The sequence below is a fragment of the Beta vulgaris genome, chromosome 2 (assembly GCF_026745355.1).
Source record: "Beta vulgaris subsp. vulgaris cultivar EL10 chromosome 2, EL10.2, whole genome shotgun sequence".
Lineage (NCBI taxonomy): Eukaryota > Viridiplantae > Streptophyta > Magnoliopsida > Caryophyllales > Amaranthaceae > Beta > Beta vulgaris.
Genome location: NC_079203.1, coordinates 49,163,884 through 49,178,490, shown reverse-complemented (window position 1 = coordinate 49,178,490; position 14,607 = coordinate 49,163,884).

Sequence of the window (14,607 nt, the reverse complement as noted above, 5' to 3'; positions counted from 1 at the left end):
TTTCATAATATCAAATTTTTATAATTTTTACTTACATACAATTAGAGATAAAACGATTTGAAATTGTACATTGGCAAGCGTGAAAGTCAAAACGTTGCAACTAAATAAAAACAGAGGTAGTATTATTCAAAAGAAAAATAAAAGCATATAATGTAATTTATTTTTGCTCCCACTCACCACATCGACATAATGTCGGCCACAAAAAATATAAGTCTCTATCTATGGTCGGCTAACTGCTATGCACAATGAATATTTTATTTCAAAGAATTCTTTAGAAAATGATATAAAAAAAAGAGGCATCCATTTCATTGAAAATTTATGTACTTGATCATAGTAATCTCTAAAAGATTATTGGAAAATCTTTAACCTAAAGTTATTTTAGATCTAAAAGATCGAGATTAGATTAACTAATAACTAGCTGTCTTCGACTATTTTTAACTTCAATAGTTGTTACATATGCTTAATGCTATGATATAATTATAATGAGGAGAAGCGCGAGATTGCTAAACTTAGCTAGTTTTAGTATCATTGTCTTCCACTATACAATAAGATATGTTTGAATTTCTTGGCACCAATTCAATTATCATGATTAGGGCAAAAGAAGTTTTACGCTAAAATCAAAAATGTGTGAACGAAACATATCATATTCTTAACTCTTTCTGTCTCCCTCTTAATCAACAAATACTATTTTTGACCAACTAAATTGAAAACCAAAACTTATATGTCTCAAGGCGTCTGTGACAATGTATACACGTCACGTGGCATCTCTGTTATTCCACTAGAATTATCCAATGTTTATATAAGTCATGTCAATTAACAAAGTAAAATTAACTTGCAACAAGATTTGAACCTATGACCTCTTGCTATTATAGCTGACACAATTACCATCTCAACGAACTTTTAATCATGCTTTAAGTGTCCACATTATTATATTGTACCTTTTAAATGTTAAGCTTTCCTTAATAGAAGTATATTTTAATGGGAATGGAAAAAATGCATATCAAGTTCGGAAAACAATACCAACCCGGGACAACTCCCGACCCAAATACTAGTTTTCTAGTAGATCTTGTTGAGTTTGTCTTGTAAGAGACCGCCTCTCCTAATAATTTTGTGATTAGGTTAATTTCTTTCGATGACTAGTTTAATTGATTTAGTGATTAGTTTATATTAAAATTAGACCGTCTCTCCTAATAATTTTTGTATCTTGTCAAAGATGTTAATTTTTAAACTATATATGAATAAGAGAATTAGTCAATTTATCATTCAATTCAAACCTCGTATTTATTATCAGGGTCGTTTTTGCCAAATACACTATTATTGTATGTCTTTCAAATATATAAAAAGGTAGGAGACCCGTATTAATAATTGACAACCCCTTAAATTAAAATCATTATGCATAGTTATAGAATTTAAGTGTTTATTATTTATAAAATTATCATATAATTTTAAATTATACAAAATAGAGTCTCAAAGAATGAGTATTATTATGATCATGCGACTAAAGAAAAAATTGATTTCAATTTAGAGTCCTCTAAATTAAGGGGAGTTATGCTGCCGATCTTTTTACACGCTTTAATAAATGGCCCTGATCCTTGTAAAAATGTCGAAGAATTCTTATCATCATCTTTTCACTATTAATTATTTTGGACATCTTTCACTGTATCACATACTTTTTGAATATGTACGTGATGCATTACAGTGTGGTGAATCATAGAATTATATCTGCAAATTAGCCAGACAGCTAATTAGAGTAGTAGATTATAAAAGTATATGAACCTTCTTTGGATAAGATAATAGTCAAAGTTGTTCTCTTAGTTTCATTATTTTGTAGGGGAATAACCGAAAAAGTCGACAAAGTAGTGTTTTGGTACGTTGGCATGAGTTACAAGTGGACTTTGGTGTGATTATGATGTTAGCGTGTATTAGCAAAACTTTTAACTTAACTACAATTCTTTCAAAGGAAAAAAAAAGACCTCGCTCAGTTCCTCAATATCAGCTAACATCAGATGAGAAAGAAGTGGTAGTTCAGTAGAATATCACTTCAAGTTTTAGAATATTGTCTAGAATTCGAGACCTTATCACAATAATATGTTGGGAGTATTTACTTCTGGGATTTTTTTTTTTTTAACCTTGTACTCAATGTCTAATGAGCTAGTGTACCCTACATGCTAGTGGCCTAATAAGAATTGATATTCGTACTAATTATTTTTCATAATAGAAAAAAATAACATTAGATATTTGAAAATAACCTTAAAGTTTACAATTTTCCCTTATTAATAGGAAAATAACCTTAAAGTTTACAATTTTCCCTTATTAATAGGAAAATAACCTTAAAGTTTACAATTTTCCCTTATTAATAGGAAAATATTGTCCCCTAATAAGCACAGTCCTTATAAGATGGGGCGAGGGATAATGAAATTTTAACTCATAAGAAAACTCTAATAATTTAAATGTACTATATCTAGAAATTTAATCGAGAAATGGAAGGCACCACAAACTACGGCCTCCGCTAACCTTGAGATGAAGAGGTGGAAGTTCTTACCATTTGAGCTCACATATAAATCCTTAACTTATCTGAGGTTTGCTCTTTGGTAATTTCTTCTATTTTTTATTTATTACATGGGTCCATGTTCGGTGTTCCTTTATTCTTGCCTTTTGTGTTTTTTTTTATAAAAAAATTCCTTATTATAAATTAGAGGAAATAAACTTAAAATACGGAGTATATTATATATCGAGCAAATGTTAGCTATTTTAATTAGTTGGTAATATATTAGCTTCTTCCACCCAATTTCGTCTTGATCATCAATTTGGTAAATATCATTATTACGGTAATTGATCAAATAGTGAAAAATATTAAACAAAGACAACACAAGATAGAGAATAAAGAAAAGTCATCTATTTTCTTTTCTTTTCTTTGTTTTTTTTTTTTTGAGATGGGAAGTATGGATAGGATACAACTGAAAAGTGGAACAAGCTCAGTACGAAGGATAAAAAGGGAAAGCGAGGCTGTAGAAAAGTTATTCCCATGAGAAAAGCTCTTCATATCTCTATTGTACTATTTATGCTTGTCCTAAGATCCAAATCGAGTAAATTTCAATCGGGATTTGAGTCATAGTCATGAACATTGTAGATTTATAGTAAAGATATAACATTCTAACCTTTTTCTCCTCTATTAAATTAAACCACTAATAACTATACAAATATATTAAAAGGCGTGCGAAAACAAGAAACTGTGCCATGTGGTGCTCTACCTCGAAAATTTTAGTTCATGTAATCCATGTACAATAAAAAATTAAGAAATCGCGTAGTATAGGGTTTGATCTCGAAACCTCAAGTACATATACTAAAGTTCTAACCACTAGGCTAAGTTGTATTTAGTGTTATTATCATAAAGTATTATATTAATAAATGAAATTTTTTCTTACTCGAGACATAGCCCGACCCTATATAACTAGTTTATTCTTAAAACCAGTCATTATTTTATAAATCCATAAGAAATCATACATAATTATCAAATTTCTTTCCACGACCACACCATTTCACAAATTTTGCTCTAAAATGTGTGATTTTTAGTGATTAGCTAAAACGAGCCCCCTAATCTCAAAGTTTTAGGGGTTATTTGTCAATATTTTAAGGATTAAATTAGGAAAGTTAATTAACAAAATAACCAACTCTAACCCCAAAATTAAGGAGTTATCGATGTTTATTTAACAAAATTACTTACTAGGTTTTACTATCTCAACAACGCACAAGACATATATGGGAGCTGAGTTATCCTCCATTATATTAGGTGAAAAAACACATATCCTCGAGAGATCATTCATCCTATCTCTAAGTTAAGTGATATTACGATGAAATATCCTCTATCTAGTATTACTAGTTTTGTGTTTATATTATTGTCACTAACCCTAATAATGAAGCACCACAACCTAATTTCAAAATTGGACATCCAAGGTTAATTTACAACATAATATTTATATACAAGTGACTCATTTAAGGTAAATACTTATTCTTTATTTAAAAATGGCTTATTTTGACTTAAAAGAGTGATCCATTTTGCGAAAAGTGAATAATATAACAATTAATTTATTATGAACCCGATACTAAATAGGAGTACTAATTAAAAATTATGAAGTATTGGAGGTCGTCACATGTATTGATATGGGGCATATGCAATTCAATTAATTTTATTTAAAAATAATAAACGAATTATATGCAATGATCCGGGAGTTAGCCCTAGTTATTCTAAACACACACAACTAGAAATAGTTAATAATAAGTATAATTAGGTTTACAGTAAACGTTGACTCTTAAGTCTTACTCCTACTCCCTCCGTCCCAAAATATAGTTCCCATTTCCATTTTGGGTGTCCCAAAATATAGTTCCCATTTCCATATTTAGTTCCACATTTTCCGTAATTTGTCTCCAAAAATCGTGTCCCATCATTTATTTGCTTCTTGAATTTTGTTTTTTCCTTTGTTTATTCAACCAAAATGTTACAATCAATGCTCTTTCACCAATTATCTCCATTCTCTCTCCTAAAATCATCTTTTCCCATACAACATTTATTTAAATAAAAAAAAATCTTTACTATTCCAACTTGCATAAATTACCGTGAAAAAAGGGAAATGGAAACTATATTTTGAGACGGAGGGAGTATCTAATTAGAATTCTAATAATTTTTTAAAACATTCATTATATAATTGTCATCAACTTAGATAATCTCAAGTATATAAGTGATCAACAATTAATGTACTTGCATTCTCTATTTTCTTTTGTAGATTCAACCCATACGTACACTTTGATCATACTTTCATACACATTGTGTAATTGCAGGATATGAAATTCATAACGAAAGGATGGTTACTATACTAATAACTCCTACCCAATTATGAATTATTTAAATATTTGTTATAGATGCAAGGAATAGTGTATTGACAAGATACACGTTGATAGATGAAGTATTATGATAACCCAAAACGCCTTTATTCCGGGAAGACATATGGATGATAATATTCTTATTTCACATGAGCTTTGTCACACTGTCAACAAGCACCGGCGACAAAAGTACTCATTTGCTAGCCTCAAACTTGATATGAATAAGGCTTATGATCGGGTGAACTGGTTATTTCTCCAGAAAGTTCTTGCTGCCTATGGCTTTCCTGCTCATTGGATCTTGTTAATCAAGGAGTGTATTTCAACAGTGTCTTATCGCATCCTCATTAATGGTGTTGCTACTAAACCTTTCCAACCATCATGTGGTTTGCGACAGGGAGATCCTCTATCCCCATATCTGTTTTTATTTTGTATGGACATCCTGTCCCGCATGACTTCTACTGCAACCGATCTCAAATTGTTCCAAGGTATTCGTCCTCACAGGAGAGCTCCGTATATTTCACACTTGTTTTTTGCAGATGATGCTATGTTCTTTTTTAAGGCAAATTCTTCCTCTTGCGAAGCGGTTTCAACACTCATCAACCGGTTCTGTGATATATCCGGTCAAGTTATAAACCTGCAAAAGTCTTTTGTGAAATTTAGTCCTAATACTTCTGAGCCTGATCAAGAAACATACAAGCAATTGTTGCGCATGGACACTTCTTCATCGATGGGTACGTATCTAGGAATTCCAATCGACATTTAAGGTCCTAAAGCTCAGCACTTTACACCATTGTTAGATAAGATTTCAACGACTATTAGCAAATGGAACAACATTAATCTATCTCAATCGGCCAAGCTCATTATTATCAATGCCATTCTGGTGGGGCAATTAGTTCATTATCTATCCATTTTCAAAATTCTAGCTACTATCACAAACAAGCTGGACAGTTTGTTTGCCAAGTTTTTTTGGAAAGATCGACCTGGCAAGGGTATTCACTGGAAACAGAAATGTGTTCTTCAAAGGGCGAAGTATTTGGGCGGTCTTGGAATTCGTAATGTGGCTATCCTCAACAATGCACTTTTACTGAAGAAATCGTGGAGAATTAAGCGAAATCCTTCCCTTTTGCTATCAAAGGTTTTTTATGGTTCCCGCCTCCCTGGACAACCCCATCTTATTCACAAACGAAATCTCTCCTGGGGGCATCAGAGTATTCGGATGGCAGACAAACTACTCTCCGAACAGTGTCATTGGAAGGTTGGCAATGGACGAAATATCAAAGCCGCGCATACGAATTGGCTTGCCGACCATGAGCCTCTTTTTCGGGATAGTACAACGTTGGAACAAGCTAATATTAGAGTAGCGGATCTGATTATCCCCAATATACAACGTTGGGATTAATTGAAAATCTCATCTCTGTTTGTTCAAGCTACGGCGAGTCGCATTAAAAGTATTGAACTTCCTCCGGATTCACGAACTCGTGATTTCTTATATTGGCCATGTACAATTTTGGGCGAATATACAACCAAATCTGGCTATGACTTACTACTACATCAGCAACATGATATCTGTAGCATGACCTCTCCCCTTGATACGAAGTTTTTTCGAATCATTTGGAGACTGAACATCATGCCGAAATGGAAACTTTTTTTATGGAAGCTCTGGCACAATAGTTTGGCCACCAATGCCAATCTACATAACAGAGGTATCAGCTTGTCGAGCAAATGCCCTATTTGCCTCGATGAGCAGGAATCGTTTCAACATCTCTTCCGGTTTTGTCCCTCGGCCTTGGAAGCATGGAAAGAGAGTCAACTTATCACAGAGAATCGGAACACGGTCTCTCTGCCGTTTCAGGAATGGTTGCGATAGTGGATTTTTCATTATAATCCTAATAATTTTTTAAAACATTCATTATATAATTGTCATCAACTTAGATAATCTCAAGTATATAAGTGATCAACAATTAGTGTACTTGCATTCTCTATTTTCTTTTGTAGATTCAACCCATACGTACACTTTGATCATACTTTCATACACATTGTGTAATTGCAGGATATGAAATTCATAACGAAAGGATGGTTACTATACTAATAACTCCTACCCAATTATGAATTATTTAAATATTTGTTATAGATGCAAGGAATAATGTATTGACAAGATACACGTTGATAGATGAAGTATTATGATAACCCAAAACGCCTTTATTCTGGGAAGACATATGGATGATAATATTCTTATTTCACATGAGCTTTGTCACACTGTCAACAAGCACCGACGACAAAAGTACTCATTTGCTAGCCTCAAACTTGATATGAATAAGGCTTATGATCGGGTGAACTGGTTATTTCTCCAGAAAGTTCTTGCTGCCTATGGCTTTCCTGCTCATTGGATCTTGTTAATCAAGGAGTGTATTTCAACAGTGTCTTATCGCATCCTCATTAATGGTGTTGCTACTAAACCTTTCCAACCATCATGTGGTTTGCGACACGAACTCGTGATTTCTTATATTGGCCATGTACAATTTCGGGCGAATATACAACCAAATCTGGCTATGACTTACTACTACATCAGCAACATGATATCTGTAGCATGACCTCTCCCCTTGATACGAAGTTTTTTTGAATCATTTGGAGACTGAACATCATGCCGAAATGGAAACTTTTTTATGGAAGCTCTGGCACAATAGTTTGGCCACCAATGCCAATCTACATAACAGAGGTATCAGCTTGTCGAGCGAATGCCCTATTTGCCTCGATGAGCAGGAATCGTTTCAACATCTCTTTCGGTTTTGTCCCCTGGCCTTGGAAGCATGGAAAGAGAGTCAACTTATCATAGAGAATCGGAACACGGTCTCTCTGCCGTTTCGAGAATGGTTGCGATACTGGATTTTTCATTATCACAAACAATCGATTTCTATAGACTCTAATATACCGACTTTCATTGGCACTCTTTGGACGATCTGGATGGTACGAAATTCTCAAATTTTATCCGTACAGCACACCACCAGAGCATACAACAATATTTGTGTTTCACTCACCAGACGCACGACCCAACCAGAAATCCTCTTGATCCTTGCTCTCCACCTGGGTTCCATGGAGTCCATATTGGCCGACAACATAATAGTATCTCCTCTTTAACTATCTCTGTTGCAGGTACCAAGTTTCGTGGCAATTATAGGTGTGGTATCGCCTGGGTAAGCTATGCAGGGGACCAGGGAGCTACAATGCAGCACGGAGATATTAGCTATTCTTCGTCAACCGTTCAAACGGAAGCATTGGCTGTACTAAGAGCTCTATCTTGGGCTAATGACAACGGGTACCGCCGAATCAAGCTGTGCACGGCCTCGCAGGTTTTGGTTCAAGCTCTCCGGTATAAAGGTCCTCACGCGATTTCAATCCGATGGACTTTAGCACGTCTTTTTAACTTAGCTGCCTTTTTCGAATCATGTTTAGTACTACAGGTGCCTAAACATCAAGTTGCTGAGGCTTGTTTTTTGGCATATTGGTGTAGGAACAATAACTTTAGTTTTTAGAGCCTTTATTTTTCGTGTATGTTTCCTTCGATGTAAAAAAACAAAAACAATAGCATGGCTTTGTTAAATTTTGTGGACCATTTTATTAGTTACTTAAAGTGAGCATCCATGAATTGAGTGGCCGATTATATAATTGATGCATGCGTTTAGGATTTGTACCTACAACAAATTAAGTGGTGATGTTACCTGAACCTCATCACTTCTTTTTAGAATATTGGCATTTGGCAAGAACCACCTGAAGTGAGCTAAAAGAAAAGAAAAATAGAGAATTTTGTAACCACTTGTACTTTCACTAAGAAATACTCCTAAAAAGGGGCATCGTTGTGCTGTCAATCATAAACTCACAAAAAGACAACTCCCTCACTATCATACTCAGTATTATAGGCGTTGGAGTTTGGACCATTCTTTCTCTTCATATTAGGTTTTTCTTGTACATTGATAACGAGAATAGTTGGATTATTAAGATATTGTTATGGCCTATGGGGAATATGGTGAATGTGCACCTTAATTTTGATTAAGACCTAATCAAGTAATAAATGCTTGAATTTTTTCCTCGCCTATAGCCTAGCCTTTGGAAAAACTTGCCGAAACTTATCTATAAATATATAAATACCATGTAACTTTGCATTGTAAAGTATCGGAATTGTTTTTAAGTGTATATGGGTGTTGGGATTTAGACTAAGCAAACACTAATTACTTGCAGTTAAAATTAATCAACAATTAATGAGAAAAATCATTGAAACTAAGCACAATAAGGGAAATGATGACGAACACATCGAATAACGTAGGAAAATTCGAACAACAGGGAAAAAAAAAACCACCAATCAAACAACTTTGATTAATGGTAACAATTTATGACGATTACAAACATTGATGGATGAGTTAATGTTCTTTTCTCTTTCATCTTTCCTTCAACCCTAGGAGAATCTCACTTTGTATGAATAGCGACCTAAAACCAAAAGGGGGCCGGGGTTTACCGTTTATATAGTCTAGGGGAGTAAACACAATCCAAGGGCCGAGATAAAAAAACCCGTAAACAATTCCAACACATTTGGATCGCCCAGACGGGCTCGAAGAACGCCCATCGGGCCAAACGGTCTGCACAGGCTAGAGAAATGCTCGCCCGGGGCACAAGAGCCTCCAACATCCTGTCTCGAATATGTGGAAGTGCACAGACCGGATGCCCGCTTGATCAAGTTAGATGGCCCGTCCGAGCCAGAGGACTACCTGACCCACAAAAAACTTCCCCAAAGTTCCTGCAATCTTGTGTATCCCACATAGGCCGGGAACCCTCCCGGGCGCTTCTGTGACAACTCCCTCCTTAAACTTGCTTCGTTCGTTTACTCAAACTCCAATCATGTCCAACAATGTGCAGTTTCATTGGAAGGGTTTCCCAACACTCTCTTATTTCGAATATGTATGTACATGTGGATATTTGTTTTATTTTCTTTTGGTAAAGAGAAAACTTGACAAGTTGGAGGGAGAAAATAGGACCCTAACTTGTCAAGGGTGAGATTTCATCCCAAAATCTCTTGGAATGAGGAAAGATATCCTAACCACTAAATTATTCCTCACTTTATATGCATATATGTATTTGTATTAATAACACCATGTCTATTTGTTATGTTACTTTCCATCACTCTAAAAGTTGATAGGAAAATTTTAAAAACATAAAATATGAACAACACAAAAAATCTATTTATCCATAACTATAAAAAAACACCCATTAGCAATATTCCGTGAAAAGTTACAAATAGTACTACTCCAATTTAATTCACCTAACGTTATATGAACTGCAATTTCCTTTTTGCCTGCCTTTATCACTAGAGAATAGAGATGATGTACTTATAGAAGAAGTAATAGTATATAAAATCTTAAACAATCAAGTAAGGACCCTTAGGCCTTAGGTCGTATCCCATCTCCTGGGATCAAGCTAAGTACTTGGTGCAACAAAATGAGGGTTTTATCATTGGGAGGAAGGATGAGGGTGTCTTTTATCTGTGGGCACGAGCGAAATTCCTAAACAAGACCAGGCTCTTGTATGGTCATATGGAATGGTAAATATAATCCCAAAATTTCTTAGAATCGTCCCGGTCTCATCAAACATTTTCAATTTTATATTTTCTTCTCTTTTTTTTTTCCTGAACCACCACCTCCTGCCTCACAACCACCACCTCCTCCACCCACCAGCAACCCCCACCCTGGAGAACTATTATTACATAATCCATTAATAATAAAGGAAGTGTCAATTAGATGGTGCACATTTACGATAATCCGTCACTTTATTGCTTAGCTTGTCCGGAGATATTTAGAATATGAAATTAAGATAAGAGCTTGTTTTTTCATTAATGATCATCACCAATATATATATAATACAAGAAATTGGAAACTTATCTAAGATGCAACGTTATCTTTAGACAACTTCCTAAAAAATATATATACTAGCTTTTTATGCAGGTTATGCGTGCGGCGACATTTTGGGAATAATTATTAGTTAGTAGTAAAACAAACCAAAAAAACGAAATAAAATTAGTATCTAAGTTCACCTTCATTTTGTGAATAAAAAAGATTGAAATACTTATAAATATATAATATTTACAAACACATTAATAAATAAGTATAAGTAATGAAATTGCATCTCTAACTAATATATTTTGGGAATAATTATTAGTTAGTAGTAAAACAAACCAAAAAACGAAATAAAGTTAGTATCTAATTTCACCTTCATTTTGTGAATAAGAAAGATTGAAATACTTATAAATATATAATATTTACAAACACATTAATAAATAAGTATAAGTAATGAAATTGCAACTCTAACTAATATATTTTGTCAAAGCTCTAAACAACTCATGAACCATGACAAAAAAAGTGAGAAATCATGCAGTCCTTTTCTCTCTCTTCAATTCTTAGCTACGCACTCTCTCGATTCCCAAACCCATGTCTCAGTTTCACGCAATTGTTTTTCCCTCTCTATTTATTGAAACAATGTAGTCGTCACTTTTTCTTTCATTTTCATCATCTTCCTCAATTTTCCAAAAAACAAACCACACACTCAATTTATCCTTATTCTTAGCTAAACCTCTCAATCTCAATATCCGCTTCTGTGGACTTTGAAGAGAAGCATTGAGTTTCTCAGTGAATTCTCGCCGGGTTCAGCTCGATCTCGAGTCGTTGAGTTCACTATCCTGAGACCTTCGATTATAATTTGCCATCATTGGAACTGGCTTTGGCGATCATGGCGATGCTCTTCATGTCGTGGATACGGTATTTTGAATATCGAGTTGATGAGCTGAAATTCGATTATGGCACAATTTTTTTATTTTAATATATGGGTTGAAGCATTTTTCTCTCAAATTCACTTTCAATATCAAGGCACAAAAACAATTCATGTAGAAGTTTTTTTATAATTTTTTTTTAAATATATGGGAACAAATTTAAAGATATTTTTTGACGAATTTTTCCCCCAACCATTTCTAATTTAATTTTAATTTGAATTTTAACTATATTCTAATAAAATTTTAAATAAACTGTAATTTGAGTTGTAACACAGCACATATTCGTAAGATAATTGTAATTTAAGTTTAAATTTACTTGAATATAGTACATATTCTTAATCTTTATTGAACACAGAACATTACACATACTTTTATTTTCAATAACAAATCGTGTACATGATTAACAGTAAAGTATCCGCAAATTTGAGAATGTCGTATTTTAAAATATCGTGAAGCTCCAATGTATGAAGAGAAATGATTTTTTTTTTGGTTTTTGTGTTATGGAAAAATTTATCTGAGTTTGAATTTAAGTTGTCTCGTAATGAGAATGTCGTGTATTTTTTTTATGTTATTGTATGTGGTATTAATGTGTGGTAAATTCTTCATTATGAACCCTTTATTTTGATTGAATCTTTTTATTTATAGGCAAGTTTATTATGTGATTGAACATTATATGAGTTGATTAAATTATTTATTAGAGATTTGATTTTTTTTTTCCGGCAAGTTCATGCATGGTATCGGTTTTGATTAACTGCTAGAGATTGTATTTATATAATTTGTAAATTTGGAATGTAATATTTATGTTGTGGTGGGATAATTAAGTGAATTCGGACCTTTCTTGCTATTGCAAGTTCACAATGCCTTTCTTCGCAACGATCTTAATTAAGAAATTTATACTCCCTCCCTTTTTTTTTTTATAAATGTAACATTGGACTTTTCACATTTGTAGGGGACAACTTTGACCGATAATATCTCTAATTGTATAAAAGTAAAAATTATAAAAAATATATATTTGGAAAGTGTATACCGTGACGAATCAAACAAGATCCCACATGACTATATTTTTTCTTATGTATAAATAACAATTAATAGTCAAAGTGTATTGGATGAATAGTGTCCAAAGTCAATATGTTATAACTAAAAAACGGAGGAGTATGAAACTTCCTCCAAGTTGTGAATGTTCCAACACAAAGGTGGTACGTAGACTTCACAAATCTGTTTATCGCCTTAACAAGCTCTTCGTTGTTGCTTTGCCAAGATAGTGTATGCTTTGAAAGGGTATGGCTTTCTGCAATTCTATTCAGATTATTCTTTATTAACTTGCACTCATAATTTCATTCATATAATGAGTTTATGGATTCCGCTGCTCTCACTACTTTCAAAGCTTATTTGAGTGATATTTTCAAAATGAAGGATCTTGATCCTCTCAAATATTTCATTGGCATTAAGGTTGCACATACTTGTGGTTGTTTGCTAGTATGCTAAAGGAAGTATACTTTGCATATAATTTTCGAAGTTGATTTATTGGTTGCTAAGTTGTGTGCTTTCCTTATTGAACAAAATCATCGCCTTGCTCATTTCGATCCTTTCTTAGTTGATGTCGCTGCATACCATAGGCAAGTTGGGTTTGAATTGATGTGGGGCACAATTATGGACAACTCACATGTGAAGGGGAGTGTTGAGCCCATGGACAACCCACACATGAGTGGTATGAAGTGTTGCCCCACAATCAATGAATTTGAAAGTAAGGGGGAGTGTTGGGATGTGTATCCCACATTGAAGAAATATATGAGCTGTGTCTACTTTATAAAGATAAGGGGCAACTCCCCTTATTGACATATGGTTTTAAGGTGGAACCTCATTAGTCTTGTAAAGTGGATTTGCATTAATTCCTCCGTGGCTAGCCTAGCCGCACATCCTAGGTTGATTTAAAAAATATGCTCTAGACCTCGAAAATTTGTAATGATATTATCTATATAGGAAGGTGGACACTAAAGTCCTTAAACTGCATTGATGACCCATAAATTATGGCTTTTGATGATAACTATGTTCTTAATCCTGGATAAGTATAGTAAAAGAAAGCATAGGAGAGTATGGCCCTAACCTGAATTGAAAATAAGTCCAAATTAACCAATCGTGATGAAATTGAACAAATTGAAATTTTAGTTTATCTATTCTTTAATTTTTTTGTGACTATAGGACGCCAAGGAGAAGATTTAAGCATCACACTGAGAAATACTCAACTAATCAAGAGTGCAATTTCGAGAGTTATACCATAGTATAACCAACATGACACATGTCAATACCTAAATTCACCTAAAAATAATAATATATCCATTAAGTTATACCATAGTATAACCAACATGACAATATCAATCCCTAATCCAAAAAAATTCGGTCTAAAAATTCCTTATTATTTTAAAAATCTTTTTCGCCAAAAAGTTTAACCAATTTTTTTAAAAAAAATCTGCAAATGTACAACTTTCAAAATATTTTTTTTATATATGATGCTCATATATATGACCCCATCGAATGATTTATTTACTCCTACACTCCTACAGTCCTACTCCTATACTCCGAAATTGAATAATCAACTCACTCAATTTGAAAAATACAAGTTTAGAAAAGAAAAGTATTATTTCCATGAAAAGTACCAATAATGTAGAAACATTTGTCATGTAATTAGTGCATAAATTAAGACCACAAGTCCACAAGCTTAAGACAATTTTTTGTACGAGTCTAATACGCAATAAACCAGTAGTCTAATACTCCAAATTGAAGGATCAATTTATTTGAAAACTACAAGTCTATAAAAGAAAAGTATGATTCTTCATATGGAAAACCAAGCAAATTTTCAAAAAAAAGTTGTCATATACATTTTTGTGCTTAGGATCAAGTGCACAACCTTAAGACAATGTTTT